Source organism: Protopterus annectens, chromosome 13.part0, assembly GCF_019279795.1.
Source record: "Protopterus annectens isolate FY-2018-M chromosome 13.part0, PAN1.0, whole genome shotgun sequence".
Taxonomy (NCBI): Eukaryota; Metazoa; Chordata; order Ceratodontiformes; family Protopteridae; genus Protopterus; species Protopterus annectens.
The window spans coordinates 1,330,254,084-1,330,271,900 of record NC_056747.1 but is presented as its reverse complement, the minus strand read 5'-3'; the positions used below and the strand labels follow the sequence as shown (position 1 = coordinate 1,330,271,900).

The 17,817-nt window shown below is 38.4% G+C and overlaps 1 protein-coding gene and 1 pseudogene across 1 annotated transcript in view; both read left to right on the top strand.

Moving 5' to 3' along the window:
* GPR179 (G protein-coupled receptor 179) overlaps positions 1-17,817 on the top strand; it is a 1,377,357-nt gene that overhangs the window by 11,604 nt on the left and 1,347,936 nt on the right. The window lies entirely within an intron of this gene.
* On the top strand, positions 2,659-2,809 carry LOC122788471 (annotated as a pseudogene).

Sequence of the window (17,817 nt, the reverse complement as noted above, 5' to 3'; positions counted from 1 at the left end):
AGTATTCTCCTACCACAGGCATTTTTTCATTTTTTATTACATCTGTAGTACCAGTGATAAATGTTGTCATTACATCAGTAACACTATACTGCTGGCATAAACATTTCTTTTAAATTTCCTTCTTGTCTCAATAGTTAGATGAACTGGCAATAACCTGAGGTACCTGTGATTGTGTGGTATTCACATGTGTGTGTGTGTGTGTGTGTGTGTGTGTGTGTGTGTGTGTGTGTGTGTGTGTGTGTGTGTGTGTGCATGTGCGTGTGTGTGTGTGTGTGTGTGTGTGTGTGTGTGTGTGTGTGTGTGTGTGTGTGTGTGTGCGCGCGCACGTGTGTACATTCCTACATGCATGTTCACCCTCCAGTGATGGTCTGGCACCCTAGCTAAGATCAGTTTCATGGCTTATGGTCATTGCTTGTCAGCATTGCTGTCTGCTCCTCTATGACCTTGAACAGAATTATATCGACACAGAAAATGGAAGAACAGATTTCCATCGTTCTGTTCTAGTCATTGCTATTTCTTATTACATGTGCAATATTCTCCCTTTTGGGACATTTCTCATCACATCTGCAGTACTTTCACCCTAGGAAATTACTCATCACATCTGCAGTGCTATCCCACTAGGGGTATTTCTCATCACAGCTACAGTTCTATAATCACCCCATGGGTAATCCTCATAACCATTGTATTACTCTGCTCCCACTGATGGCAGTTTTCATAAACTCAACATCTCTGTTTGGTGGGGGGGGCTCTGCTCCATCACTGTGGTTCAGGTGCAGGATTCATAAAATTCAAAAGAGACACAAAGCAATTTAGTCTCATGACCATTAATGCCTTGTCAATGCTTACCCACAGGCTGTGCCCCCTTTCTCAAGGAAGGCTAGGCTGGTCGGTCCTGGGTGCCCATCCAATCATCCTGGTTCTTTTTGAAGGATAATGATGTGCTGCATTGTTTAACCCTTGGGGGGGGTTTATTCCAGTAATCAGGGAGGCGCTGCATAATGAATCTCTGTCTCACTCTCTCTCTCTCTCACTCTACATTCATTTCTATTTATCTGCTGGTGTAGATTCAGGTCCCTGGTTCTGGTGTGTGTGTGTGTGTGTGTGTCTACTTATTGGACTTGCAGAAATGCAGTAGATCAAGCACAACAAGGTTTCTAATGGCACAGTAGGTAAGGCACAGATCGACCCTCAACAGTCTATAAGATACTGAGTAAAAGGATAGAAGATTCTAGTCTTTCTTGGCAGCTCAAGGCCTTTAAACCTGTAATCTTCTTTGGTTAGGAACCTTTGGTACTTCTCTAGTCATGTGATGTGTCTAGTGTGGTACATTGTGAAGAGGTAATTGTATTGAATGGCTGATCTAATCAATGCTGAATATAAGGGATCAGTGACTGTGTTAGCGCTGGATGATGTACTCTTGACTATCAGATGTGCTAGGCAGAAGGACTTTCTGATTACAGTTGCTACATTTTTGATTGAAGGTGAGGAAATCGCCAACCCGGGATCCATGGTCCCTGACTATGTTTTTGTTTTGTAGTGGGATATTGTCTAGTAGAATGTTGAGGGAAGCAGTTGTTTGCCAAATGTGATGATACTACACTTTTTCATGTTTAGTTTGAGCCAGTTTTGGTACACCAAGTATTTATTAGGGTAAATCCTTTCTTAAGGGGTTAGGCATCAGAGGGAATATTGACAATAATTCCCTTTTGCAGTCACCTGCAAACATATTTAAGTCTAGTCTGTAGATCAGAGCTGTAAATGCTCAGAAGGAGGGGTCCCAACACAGAGAGCCCTGAGCACTTCATTGTTTACATGTATGGTCTCAAATAAAGCACCTGCCACACAACTATATGCATTCTATTATTTAGCCAGTTTGCCATTCATCTTACCATGAAGGGGTCTGTTGTTTGGAACACTAATTAATTTATTTATGTATTGCATTCGATTATGGGAAAAGTTTGCCTGGGTAATAAATCCCCTTTTCAGCTGAGGCTCAGGGAGAAAAGCTCCAACTGATATAAAATAGTACAAATACATAAACACAAAACACATACAGTTTACTGAGATCAGAAACATTGCTGTTAAGAAAACATGGGTACAATATAATCATTTGGCTGCCCTGCTGTGCTCACATGGGGTATAGTGTCAAATGCCTTTGCCTGATCAAGATACAGGAGTGAAGAGCATGACCACTCTTACAGCCTGAGTGACACTCCTAAAAAAGTTAACTAAATATAATAAGCAGGATATCTCTTTTGATGCAGCAAAATTGTAGAAAATCAAGCCTATTAAGAATTTTGATATGATAATTGATGACGTCAGTTATAATATGTTCCATAGCTTTAAAGATCAGGCTCATCTGGGTGATGCATCTTTAATTTCTAGAGTCCCTGGTAGGGCCACCCTCTTGGTGAAGCATCACCCCTATTGTATGAAGTGAGTCATGAGACTGGGCTTACCTTGTGAAGTGGTGTAAATGCTTAGGCATGGAATTTTGCCTGGCAAATGAGTTAGGAACACAGTCCAAGAAGAAAAATAAATAAAGAAGGATAAAATCAACACCGGCAGATGGCATAAATACCTTACTTTAACCTTACCTGTTTTTCAGGGATCACAGAAGCGTTTCCACTACCTCACTCTACTGCCTCCTTCATGGATAGCTTTGCACAGTGCCAGTATCATAGCCAATGAGGTTTATCCGAGACGTGATTATTGCTAATTGAAAACAAATCCTTCCTGGACACAAATGAAGTCTGAAATGAAATCACCGATATCTATTTTGTTTGGAAGACATTAGACAGCACTATGTTTTATTTTAATCCTTGAAACATTGAAAGTTAAATCTCTAAACAGGAGCAAAATAAATGAGTATCATAACTGTTTTGGGTTGCAGTTCTGCAGCTCAGTTATGCGAACAAGATTCATTCTATTATGTTCAGATTAAGGCAACAACATATGCAATCCTGTAAAAATACTACATGTCCTATGCGTTTAAACAACAAGTGAACGTTGGATTGGCTTAATGCCTTCATACTATTTTTGTGCAATTTCACTGTTGACATTTGTTTGCAGCTTGGTAGGAAACAAACTGACACTGAGGGACAAGTGGAATAGCTATCAAATATCACATTGCTCCAACACAGGAAAATACTGTTACTTTAACTGGATCATATAAATGCTAAAGAAGGGTGAGTTAAATGCATGCATGCTTTGACACACACACACGCACACACGCACACACGCACACACGCACACACACACACACACACACACACACACACACACACACACACACACACACACACACACACACACGGACACATGCACAGCCACACTGACACACACACACACACACACACACACACACACACACACACACACACACACACACACACACACCACTTCCTTGGTCTTCTTTTGAGGAATAGAATTCACAGCCTTACTAAGCTGTCATCAGTCTGTTGTTTTGTTGGTGTACAATATGCACAAATCCGACACTCCATCTGCAGCAGGAGACATGGCAAGGGGATACCAATATGTAGCCACGTTTCCGCGCCTACAAATTCCACATTCTAAGATATGATGCAGTATTCTCTTATTTTTGATTCTTTGATTGTCATTCTTACCTGATACTAAAACATGACTTTTTAGCTGTAGACTGACTGATATATGATTGGACATGCAGAAGAGTAGATCTCTTGGTACTGATATATGATTGGACATGCAGAAGAGTAGATCTCTTGGTACTGATATATGATTGGACATGCAGAAGGGTAGATCTCTTGGTACTGATATATGATTGGACATGCAGAAGAGTAGATTTATTGGTACTAATATATGATTGGACATGCAGAAGAGTAGATTTCTTGATATATGATTGCACATGCAGAAGGGTATATCTCTTGGTACTGATATATGATTGGACATGCAGAAGGGTATATCTCTTGGTACTGATATATGATTGGACATGCAGAAGGGTAGATCTCTTGATATATGATTGGACATGCAGAAGGGTAGATCTCTTGGTACTGATATATGACTGGACATGCAGAAGGGTAGATCTCTTGATATGCTTTCAGTTTGAAGTTCATTCAGCCAAGCTACTGATTTTATCAAGTGGCTTTTCTTTTTCAGAATGCTAAGCTGATTATTTATTTATTTTGTCTGTGCTTAAGCTTGTCATTTCTGATTTTTTTTGAGAACCATAAGGTTATGCCGTCCAGAAACATGCACTATCTGAGGTTGAATGGAGCTACACTTGGAGGGGAGGGTGGCTGCATTCTGGAAGGTGGCTTACAATTCTAAAAATCCTGGCTATGTCCACATTGCCCAGACATTTATCCACTTTTCAATAATAAGGCAAGATGGCAGTATCCACGGTGGTGGTGCTGCGGTAGCGTTGTCGCCTCACAGTAAGACGCTGACCGGTTTGAATCTCAGCTAGAGTGTTGTCTGCGTGGAGACATGCGTGAATGGGCGTACCTTCGTTAAAGATTGTGCATCAGGGCTGGCAACTTGGCACGTAAAAATCAACTGCCAATCATTAGCGGACCGGAGTTCCGCTGTGTCGACCCCTAACCGGGAAAAGCCGAAAGACCCAACAACAAAAAAGGCAGGATGACAGTAAAAAGCAGATAGTTTTATATGCAGTATCCAATATTATTTAAAGAGATAAGTTGCGCATTTATTATCACTTGTCATTTTAGGATAGACTCCCATTAAGAAATGTAAAGTTAAGCACTGAAAATTACTTTTTTATTTCATTTGTTAAGTGAATAGACACACTTGGCATGGCTCTTTACAGGGGCAAGGAAGAAGCCATGCCTAGTTAATTGCATTGCTTAGAATCATGCAGTGTGCAAACAGAGGCTAAGAGAATCAAATCCTGAACTATAGGGTGACAATTGTCAGCAACTCAAAGCCTTAACCTTCTGTGCTCCCACCTTTTCTGTCCTATGAAAGAAGTGAGTTTTCAAATCACTTTTAAAAATTGGGACAGAGACTCCAGGCTTCTCAAATAAGCCAGAAAATGGGTGTTTATTCTGCAGATAACTGGGATTTCTGCAGTCTCTTTCACCCAAGTTAAAAAAAGTGATACATACAGAACAAACTCTCTCTAGCCAGTGTTGAGTATGTGCTTTGAACAGTTAAACTGTGAACAAGGGTCACTAGTATATGCCTTGCTCTACATTCCTCTCAAAGTAGTTGTCCCAAAGAGGAGGACTGCAGCAGAAGGTGAGGTGCCCTTCTGTTAAAAGGTGTCAGCGATATCTGAATACCATGGAAGGCCATCCTTAGAAAACTGTCCCAAAAAAGTATCAGATGAACAAAATGTTGTCATACAGAGCCCGCATGTGATCTGATATAGCGAGAGAAGTATGTGAACATCAAGGTGGAACAGAGTAATCTGCCATTATAGCAACACACTTAAAGAGCAAGGTGTTTTAGTACTATTTCTAAATAGATTTTGTGTAAGGATAGATGTTGATTATCTTGTAGTCTTTAAGTTTGACAAAAATAGCACTACAATAGTCAACACACCTGCATCTAGTGTTGATTCCTTTCAAATGTACTGCAAGCAGATTCAATAAAGTGTTCTTCATACTGAAGCCCCAGATGATAGTGAAATTATGTGCATTGGAAACTGTCCTTGCCTTTCGTGCATAATTCACACTTCTACTCTTTATGTGAATAACCCCATTTTTAACTCCCAGTCCGACTACACTCAAGCTCTTTTTCTCTCAGACTTGGTATCCTTCCTTGCTTTCCCATTTATTGAGTATAAATGTTCCACCTTCTTAGCTGACCTTGTCATGATGTGGCCTTCTTTCGTGGCTGACCTTGTCATGATGTGGCCTGTCTTCATTGTTGACCTTGTCATCGTGTGACCTCCTTTCATGGCTGACCTTGTCATGATGTGGCTTGCATTCATAGCTGACCTTGTCATGATGTGGCCTTCTTTTGTGGCTGACCTTATGATGTGGCTTGCATTCATAGCTGACCTTGTCATGATGTGGCCTGTCTTCATTGTTGACCTTGTCATCGTGTGGCCTCCTTTCATGGCCTTCATGCCCTCCATTGTTTTCAGGTAACTGAATCCTGAAGTGATGAGGTATCTCTTCTCTTTTAAGGTAATATGTGGCAACAATAACAACTTCATTACCAGTCCACACCTAATTCTCTGTCTGTCTGTGTCTGCAGTATGTCACAGCTGTACATGATCCTTATTGTATTTCTTAGCAAAAAATACATTTATTTTATTTACACTTTGTTGTCTGGGTTATTCCCATTAGGTCAATGAAATCTTTTCAGGGGAGACCCAAGACGGGGTTAACTGATTAGGAGAAATTTGACCAGGACAGTGGGGAACTTCCCCTACTCTTTTAATAGGTGCCATGGAATCTTTTACATCCACCTGAGCTACCATCAACTCAGGCAGATGAGGTCTCGGTTTAACATCTCATCTGAAAGATGACAGACTGACTGATGCCAAAAGAATGTTATATATTCCAATAAGGATAATAACATCTCTGTTTACTACAAATTAGTACTCCATTAATCATGGGTACATAAACATGATACACACAGTAACTTTCATGAGAGAACTTTTTCTCATTCATAAAAATAAATACATTTTAAAAAAAAACTAGAGTTTTCATATAAATAATAATAAACATTGCATGTTAGCTGTCGCGTGCACTACCTCAAAATCACCTCAAAATCATTCCACAGTGTTACCTCCATGTTAACAACCATCCCAAAATCACCCACTGGCAGTCTTAAAATAAACCAACATTAAAATTGTTGTAGTTTATAAGTTAGTTTAAACATCCATTGAACAATACCGGTTTACCACCATAAGCCTAAATCACAAAGTTGGTACCCCTAATCTGCCACACCCTAAGGTGAAAGTAAAGTATAGTACTTAATATAAATAGTAGTATAAATATATTACCTGTAAATATAATATGGTGAATCTTAGTGGGTCTTAGGGTAGTGGTCAAACACATACTTCTGATTTCTTAACTCTAATTTTTAACTCAAATTATTTGGAATGATTGTTGAATGTGATGTTTTATCTTTTATAATCTTTTTTATTATTACAATGTGTTATATTACATATTGTTGTTATGCTCCAACAAGCAGAGCCAAAGAGCCTCCATTGCCATTCTAGTTCAGTGTTTTCCTTTTCTGTCTGGTGTTGGTGGTGTCTTCCTGTGTTAAGAATTTGGTCAAATTGTGTGAATTGTGTTGAACTATGCTAAGGCATTTTCGTGTTCTCAGCCTTCTATCAGATTTACCTATGTAGAAGGCTGGGGCAACAGTTACACGCGTTGCCAGGTAAAATAGAGATCTTGATTCACAAGTTTTTTTTTGGTTAATACTAAATTTTACCACGGATAGATAAAAACACTTGTTGCTTTTCACAAGATGACAGTGTTTACATTGCCCACATTGAGAGGATCTTTTGATCTACTAGTGGAATTAATGTGTGAACCTAGGTTTATTTCCTATTTGTCCAACAATTGGTGATTTGTTAGAGATAAAGTACCAAATTTTTACAAGAGATAAATTGATGACTTTTAAGTGTCAGGTTGCTAAATAAAAAAAAAAACAAAATTATTCAAAATTATATGATATTATGATTGTCATGGTCAATTATGTGACTGCCACCAAGCAGTTGTAGTTCCACTTAAGTTCAGTCCCAGAACTTAAAACTACATATCGACATTGTTTCATTGGTAACAATGGAAGGAATAGTTCCCCAAAGTTCTTTTTGATCTCCTGGAGAAGAAGTCATCATCAAATAAATGTAATCTCTAATCTTGATAAAACATAAGTTTTTAAGTCACATTCTCCTTCTGAAGACTTCTTCTGCCTAAATCCTGGACGCCGTATCCATCAACTGACCCTTGATGATAGCTTTTTTTTGTTGTTTGTGTGTGAAAAATCCTGGAAATGAAGTAAGCAATAGGTAGGTAGGTTTAAAATAATCTAAAAATAGTTGTTACTTTATTACTTTCCTTGATCCTCAAATAATCAATATAATCGGAGAACTTTTTAGAGCTCGAGAACTTTGATGTAAACCTTAAAAAAATGGCAGCAAAAAATGTTTTCCTTCTCCCAATGGGCCATAAACAAGTTAAGCACACTGGCCCCACAAGACCCCCATAGCAACTTGCTGCTTCTGCAGAAATATTTGCCATTGAATGCAAAAATTAGAGAATGATATTATATGTCCAATAACTGGGTGACTACATTGATTTCTTTTTTGGTTGCTTTTCCCATAACATAAATAAGAGAATCATCAACTGCCTCTCTGATAAATGAATAATATATATATCTATGACATCTATTGATTGTTAAGAAGTTAACCGCTCATATTCAATATTGCTAATCTCTTCTAAAAAAAAAAGAATCCTACAAATATAAGGTTAAACATCAACATTTGGACATCATTCCAACAGTCAACATGAGTTTTGTGTACGCACAATGACAAAGCAAAAACTCAGTTTTCAGCAGGGATTACAACTTAAAACTCTGGAAGTAGCTGTTGTTTCATTAAAAAAATAAAGCATAAATCATTTTAAATAAACTTTAATTTTTACTAAAGTATTTGTGGAACCGAATGCTTTTATTGGTTATTGGACGATTATCCTGTATTGAGTATAATATAATCCATTAGCATTTGACCTCTCGCTACCTGGGTGACTGGTGTAGTGCTTTTTGTTTTTCAACAGTTCACTAGACTGAGGAATGCAGTATCAGAAAATTAACCTGACTACCTGGTGCAGGAATACAACCTGAGTCTTTTGATTTTTCAGCAATGTCCTGTTTTGTGAAAAATACACAAGGTTCCCCAAGGCTGTACCACCTCTTGAGTGGGTTTCGTTAAATAAGGAGGCACCAGGAGCAAGTACCCAACTTATAGTTTGTATTTTACTTTTTGAATGTTTAAGTGATTTGCAATGTTGCTGATCATTGGTTTGATTTCTTCAGCAATTGCCAATGACCTCACCTAGGCTGTCTGTTTTCTTCCATCTTAATCTGATGCAGATTCTTGGGAAGAAATAATATGATTCTTGTCACTTTACTAAAGTGATACATTTTATTTATTTATTGTTTTTTTTTCTTTGTTAATGAGACAAACCCATTAACATGCACATCATTTCAGAGACGACCCAGGGCCACCCTTTGGCTAAGTGGATTCCTCAGAGTCAGGTGGTAGACAAATGGAAACTCTCTTCAAGCATTCTTGAACTCTCAGTGTTTTAACTTCATGGATCTTATCTAGAAGGCTGATCCATGCATCTGTCACCCTCTTTGATAAAAAAATACTTCTATATATTATCCTTTCACTGCATACTGTCACCTCATAGTCTTATCTGAAAGGCTATCCCATGCATCTACCAACCTCTTTGGGTAAATACTTCCGCATATTATTATTTTATAGTGCACCACCGTATATTCTGGCTAGTTTCTCTTGTTCACTCATACATCGTTTCATGGACTAGGTTGATTTTTTAATAGTAAGCCCTTCTGAAATGTCACTCAGTCACGGAATAGTTTTTTGGCTAAGTATATTTGGCCAATAATCAATATTCTAGACTATTTGTCTATGAATATTTTTTTTTACTTTGGGGTCCAGTGTAACACAGGAGGTTCTTTTGATAACATATAGTCATATAGTGGGGTACTAGTCTGGTTGGGAGAGCAGTACATAGCTTTTTGTTTGTTTACCTGTCTTGGGATAACCTAATGCAATCCCAGGCTGTACTTCATTACTAAGTCTCCTGTAGTGACCAAGTAATTATCAGGAAGTATTAAGGTGGCAACAGGAGACTTCTGTTGGGATATGTTGTTGTATTATTAAAGATTGCTCTGTTCGTGCTCAACAGGATAAACTATATTCCTAAATATGAACACGTACCTATTCATACCTTACATCCCCTTGCTCTTTCTCTTCTTCACTCACCGCATTACTTCTATCAATTTCTCCCCCTGGTTTTCTCTCTAAATATACCATAAGCCTGCTTTTCTCTCACTTTGAATTGCAATTTAATGCCTCTTTAAAGTGGCTAAAATTTCTCTAATTACTAAATCATCATCATATAACTTGTATCTTCTCTTAACCAATGTTTTCATATTATGCCTAATTTGGTATAATTATTTAAACTGTATTTTTTTTTTATTATTTCTAAAGACTATAAAATTATTATTCTTAAAATGTTTTGTAATATTTTGGAGCTTTTCTTCCCGGGCCTCTGCTGGAAATGGGCTCCTACCCAGTCAGACTTTCCCGGTAATCAAATGTCAATCAATAAATAAACAAATAAAGAAATAATTGATGACCACATGCAAAACCGATTGAACATTCATCTCTGGAACACTTTAAAGGATGCACACCAGAGAATGTGGTGTGCATACAACAAAACAGACTGACCATTCTGCATCACTGAGTTCACAAATATATGACATTATGGAAAGCAATCAGAGGTATAATGAACATCAAGGAATTAAATATATTTATAATATTATATATGTTTAGTAAGAGCCCTTACCCACAGAATGTATACTCAAATACCCAGAACACATTCATATAGAACAATAGAACATCTAGAAGCCTTACACATTTTAACCAAAACTTATTTATAGATATTCTAAAAGTCCACAATTGAATTCCAGTACAAACACTACATCTTGAAGATGCATGCAGTAATCTATTTTAACAATGTCTTTCTTGATACCCTTAATAGTCTCGCCCCCCCCCCCCCATTCACACCAAAGGAACAAAGCATAACCATGCCGCTTGACTAAAAAACAGGCTAAACAATTATGTCTCTCCAGAGATCAAGCTTAGAAAGAATGGCAAAAAATAGAACCCCACAAAATGAACTTCACTACAAGCAGATTCACAATAGTGGCAAAAAGCTAGTCATTAATGACAAAAACAACTACTTCTCTACACAATTATCCACCCAAAGAAACAACCCAAAAAATTCTGGAAGTTTGTTTCCTCATTCCTTAATCCTGGAACCCTGCAAAACCCTATTCCATCTCCTGACAAAGACCCACATGATATTGTCCAAACGTTTAACACTCACTTTATTGACACCATCCAAAAACTTATCAAAGAATACTTTCCAAACACTACTAAAAACACTAATACTCCAGTAACCAATTCTAATCTCACTCAACATTCCCCAAACTCTCAATCCTTCCTCACCAGTGGAAACGCTAACAATATCCCAGCTACACCAACTTTTACTATACAACCTGTACCCACCTCTTTAGTGCTTAAACTCCTGACCAAACTCTGACCATGCTCCCCCTCTGCCGATAGTCTTCCATCAGAATATCTAAAACTTGCAGCTCATGCTGTGTAGCATATCCTGTTAGTATTCCATAAATAGGTTCATAGGGTCATAGGTAGGTACTAGGCTATCGGCCCTAGGGCCTATATAAGCCTAGCCAAAAAGGTACCCTGGCTTTCACCACCCAAGAAAATAATTTTCCTGTGCCCCTGTCAAGTAGAGTCACAGACGTGATCCCCGGGGTGAATTTCCTATTTCCCATCCAATCATGAAGATTTTTCTTGAAGAGTGCTAATGAAGAGATAGGTAGTCTGTTCCAGAGTATGGGAAGTCTCTGGGACAGGAATCTATCCCTCCGGCATGTTCTGTTTATTTTGGTGACAAGGTTTAGGTCCCTAGAGCATGTAGCTTTGAGGGATTGGGATTTCTTTAAGTGGAGGATGTCCAACAGCTATGGGTTTGACATAGCTTTGTATGTTAGGCAGAGATCACCTCTGAGTAGGTGATATGCGACGGAGTAAAGCTGGAGTTTTTTGAGACGGTCTGTATAGGGCATCTGTTTGAGACCAGTAATCCTCTTTGTGTGGTATTTCTGTGGCCTTTCCAGTTGTTGTAGATGTCCTGTAAGGTACATACCAAAAGGGGCATTGTACTCTATAATGGGTCTAATGAGTGATGAGTAGAGGGGAACAATGACCTCTTTTTTCTGGATGCGAAACCTTTTGTGATGAGGTGTGCCATGTAGAAGGATTTCCTGACCACTATGGCGATGTGATTATCAAAGGAGCGACTACTGTCCACCTGTGTCCCAAGGCAAATGGATCCATCTCAGAATCCAACGTCCCACAACACTGGAAAAAATCTATTATAACTCCATTACATAAAGGTGGTAACACCAATGATCTGTCTAACTACCATCCCATCTATATACTCTTACCTCTAACAAAAATTTTAGAAAAATGTATACACACTCAATTGCTAAAGCATCTCTCTGACAATAACGTTCTTGCTCCCACCCAACACGACTTTCACCCAGCTCACAGCACCACTACAGCCTTACTCGCATTTACTAAAACTGTGAATAATGCTCTTGATGCTGGCCTACCAACTTCAGCCATCTTACTAGACCTATCAAAGGCTTTTGACAGTATTGCACCCCAAATTATTGCAGCAACTAGAAACAATAGGATGCTCCCAACATACGCTAACTTGTTTTCTAGCTACCTATACAGTAGAAAACAAGCCGTCAAATGGCAAAATAAACAATCTGAGTACCTGGTTAACAACATGGGAGCCCCCCCAAGGGGCTGTTCTTGGTCTTCTTCTATTTAATATTTTCATTAATAATCTCCATACAGCATCCCGACAAACTGCACTCTTCCAATATGCTGATGATTCAACTATCATCTCCTCTTCTACCATTTTCTCAGATCTCCTATTGATTACACAAAAGGCCTTTACATTCATCAAAGCTTGGCTTAATGATGCACAACTCCTGCTGAATCCTAAGTTCTTAATATTCACAACAAAAACATCAACTCATGACCTTAAAATACACTCACAAGACAATACTGAAATCAAACTAGTTAAGACAGCAAAACTACAAGGCATCACGATAGATGATAAACTTTCCTTTGAGCATCACATCCATAACATAATAAAAAATAATTTTTAAGCTCGGCAAACTTTGTAGACATAAACGTTACCTGGATATGCCCACTAAAATAAAACTGGCTAACAGTCTGCTACTCCCTTCCCTCCTCTATGGAAGCCCCATTTTTAACTAACCTCCACATATCACTTATGAATAAACTACAATCATGCTACTATAAAATAGCAAAATTTGCCTCTGGAATGCCAAACGGCATGCATCATTGTCAGGTCATTTCTGAACTGTATTGGTTTGAATTCCCCTACTACCTAAACTATACCCAACTATATCTTGCCAACAAACTTATTCATAACCCTGGCAATTGCCCTTTACTTCAAACTATTCTGCAAACCCACATCCCTACCAGAAATCTTTGATCTACTAATAAACAGCTTTTAAGTATATCCAAACCTAACAGACGAGCTGGACAAAGTATTTATTCCTATGCCATTGCCAAACTATGGAACACTCTCCCCTCCTCTATCACTCAACTTGACTCTATAAATACATTTAAATCTGCATTAAAATTCCATTACCTCAGTAATCATATTTGTTCCTGTCTCCACTGGCCTAAGCCGCCATGAACAAGGTTAATCATTCACTTTACTTCCTTTCTAACCTCTCACAAAACCTTTATAAATCCCACTCATCAGTGTAGTAGAACCTCTGCTTTTACTTTAACTCACTATGTACTCTTATTTCTAACTTGAGAACTGCTTAATTTTAGTCTAAAAACTTGGGCCTACATTGGCTTAATCTATTATCTTGAACATTTATTTTTTGGGTGACAATTTATTGCATGCTTATTTCATCTAATTTCTAATGTAATGTGTACAAAATCTTAAATTTTTGTCTTTACTGTTTTGATATTATTTCTTTATTAATATTTTTGATGTCTGTAACTGGAGCTTTTCTCCCCGGGCCTCCACTGAAAATGGGTTTTGTGACCCAGTGGACTTCCTGGTCAACAAATGTCAAAAAAAAATAAATAAATAAACAGATAAATAAATAAAGAAGAGTTCTCAAGGGCAATGTCTCTACATTGTTTTCATAACATTATGTTCATTTACAGTCGCGTGACATTTAATAAATAGCATGAAACATGACCGCTCTGGTCCACTTGAATCACTTTTCAAATGAAGCCTTCAGTCAGGTTTTGTGCCTAAGGAATGGAAGATGGCTACAGTCATTCCTCTGCACAACGGAGGTCGAACCACTGATCCGGATAACTACAGCACCATAAGTCTTACCAGCCTCATCATTTTTTTAATTTCTCCAAATCTTTTGGGTTTCTAATTCCATGACAGGAATGGACTCCATTCCTAAGTCAAAGTACGATTAAAGTTCATGAAATTAGTATTGTTTCCATCTCTGATGTCAGCCAAAGGTGCTCATCGAAGCATCCACAATGTGCCCAGTAATGTTGCATAAGGCCATGGACATGATAAATGAGGACATAGGTAACCTGCAAATGCTGGTCCATGACAGTTCGGCTCTGTTAAAGGAAGGTTATGCCTACTAAATCTGGTGAAATTTTCTGAGAGGCCACCAAAGGATTGGATAAAGGTAAAGCTGTGTACACAGCTTACCTCAACCTGGCCAAGGCTTTTGATACAATATCCCACTCAGGCATTATAGACAGCTCACTAATTTAGGTATAAACCCTTTTATCACCTGCTGGATAACCATCTGGCTCAATGATAGGACTCAGGATGTCAAAATAAGTGAGGCAACCTCCACCAAGAGGCCAGTCACTAGTGGAGCCCCCCAGTGCTCAGTACTGGGCCTGCTCCTTTTTGGCATCTGTTTCTCTGAAATGGAAGCAAATGCTGAAGGTTTATGGCTAACTAAACTTGCAGATGATTGCAAGCTGGGGTGCACTCATCGACTCCCCTGCAGACACTAGCATTCTTCAGGAAGGTCTATCCCTGCCTAACAAATGGTGCCAAAGCCATGGTCCTAAACTCAGTGCTAAGAAATGCATCACTTTACCCTTTGGGAAGGCAACCATCCCGGTTATTTACCATGTTGATAATACACCCCTAAGAATTAACCCTGTGGTCGGGGATCTGGGTACGCACATAGACAGTAGCCTTACCTTAGACCACCACGTGACCACAATGGTGAGGAAATCCTTTTATGTTGTGCAAATTTTAAGTAAGGGTAAGGAATCTATGTCCAAAGAGGTCATTATCCCACTGTACTCCACTCTTATCAGACCAATCATGGAGTATAATGATCCCTTTGGTATGTACCTGACCAGGCATGTGCAACAACTAGAATGACCTCACAGGTTCCTTACTAAAAGAATATAAGGCATAACAAATGTGCCTTATGCAGAGCACCTTAAAGCCCTTTCCTTCTACTCAGTCTCCTCCAGATTGCTGAGGGGTGATCAGTGCCTAGCTTACAAGGTATCTGCCAACATTACACTTACGAATCTCCTACATTTTCGTAAGTCAAAGAGGACCAGAAGTACAAGGTCTAGGGACCTGATTTTTTTTTCTGTGACTTAAACAGAACATGCTGGAGAGACAAATATGTGTCCCAGAGACTGCCCCTCCTATGGAACAGGCCTTCTGTCCATGTGAAGCTGAGTTCATCTATTACCCTGTTTAAGTGCAACCTAGACCAGTGGATGGGGAATAGGAAATGTACACTGGGCCTGGCACCCATGTCCCATATGGACAGAGGTAGCTTATAACTGAATGGCCCTCAACAGGACATCATTATTCTTTTAGGAAAATTTGATCCCCCCCGGGTTGTTAGCCTAGTAACAGTCTATGAATCTATGAACTGCATTTACCAAAAATCATTCATGCATAATGTATAATTTAATGGTTTATAGCAGAACCATCAATCGCTTCTGAGAACCTAAATATCTGATCATGTCCCCGCAAAAATACATTTTTGAGGCTTTGGCTTTAAATAGTCAGCTTAATTAATAGTCTGGTAGTTAGCAAAGAGGACTGGGGCTGTAAGCCATTAACTAGCATCATCCTGTATTTATTTACTTAGTTATTTTATTTCTTTATCTGGAAGTGTTGACTGGAAAAATCTGCATGTGTAAAGTACCCCCTATTTAATGGAGACACGGGACGAAAAGCTCCAGAAAAAGAAACAACATGCAAAGTATTATATACATGTTCACAGTAATAAACATTTAGTAAGGTAATATTTGCTTTATTAAATACTGAACTAATATAATGTGCTGCAAAACTTCGAGGACAAATTCATAGTAGTAGTATATTAAATTAGATTTATGGTAATAATAAACAATCATAGAAAGAAACGAAAACATTAAGTAGCATTAAATAATCTGTACAAAACAGTAGCTTTACAACATTTTTGTAAAGGAGAAGAGACTGAAGAGCCCCAGTGCCCTGCCAAAATTCCCCTAGTAGTATAAATACCACCTTGGTTCTGCCCTGAAAAAGAGGTCACTAGCTGAATGGGACTAACCCACCTAACAAATAATAAATAAATAAACAAATCTGAGAAATTATAAATTAAAATAATACAGCCTATATGAACGCTTTTCTATGAAGACCAGAGATGATCAGCAGCATGGTCCTATACGAGTAAATACAGCAGGGATATGACCAAAACGTTCAAATATTTACATACTCGGAGGCGATTAGTGGTTCCGCTGCAAACGTATTATCATATTATAGCCAGAGTAGTGTTAGGTAATGACTATGGACATATCTGTCACTATAGTTTATATCCAAAGAACAGGTGCTATGTGAGTGAGTTTTATTTTATTACATAGTGTATCGCTACTATTATGTATTCTTGTTTCCCTTGGGAGCTTGAATACCGTGAGGTGGTGGGGGGTATGCTACATGAAGGAACCAGTTTGTATGAGCTAAAGGTGATGTAGGAATGCTGTACTGGCTGTACTCTTCCTTTTCATAGCATTCAAGCAGCAACAGCAGTGAACATTTTGCAAGTTCTCTATTAATTATAGTCTTTTTATTTGATATATGTTATTATTATTATTTTATTATTTATTATTTATAGTTTGTTTGCCAGGATAGTCCATAGGGCCATGAGGAACCTATTTTCAATGGAGTCCTGGGGAGAAAAGCTTCATAAAATTACAAATTCCAGAGTTAACATAAGTTATTAGAGAAATGAAGCAAAATTAAACAAACAGAAAAAAACATATTAGTAGAGTCCTAACAGTTTAACCTATTAGCACACTGCAATAACAGAAACAGTCTACATTTTTTAACAGTTATGCTAATTCATGCAGTTAATTTTTAGGCTACAGAATTGTACCATTCTATGATTTATGCTAATTCCTAGAGTTTATTAGGGGTACAAAACAATGGGAGGCTATTATGAATTATAGCTTTTAGAGAGTAGCTATAGTTTAGGGAGATTATGTGGGGTGTTAGCAAGAGCATGCCCGTAGTGAAGTCAGGTGTGTGTGAAGTAAGGTTTTGAATGAAGAGAGGTTGCTGGTGGTGCGCATGAGAGGTGGAAGGGAATTCCAATGGCGTGATAGGGAGAAGAACATTAGATGTTTGCCTGGTGGATGGGCAGGTTTATGCAGTTCAATTAGATTTTGGGAATTAGATCTCAAAAGTCTGTTTTGCTGGTGCATTTTAAAGGTGGTGGCAAGAGAGGGATAGAGAGAGGGGGTGAAAATAAGTCTGTGTGCTTGGACAAGTTGAATATAGATGAGGTAATCGGACAGCTAAAGCCAATTCAGTTGGTGTAGGGTATTGCAGTGATAGAAAGTGGATCTATGGCCGGTTGCAAATTTTGTTACTGTATTATAGCAAGAGGAGAGTTTAGTCTTGAGGGTGGATTGCAGGTTAGTAAGGATAGAGGCACTGTATA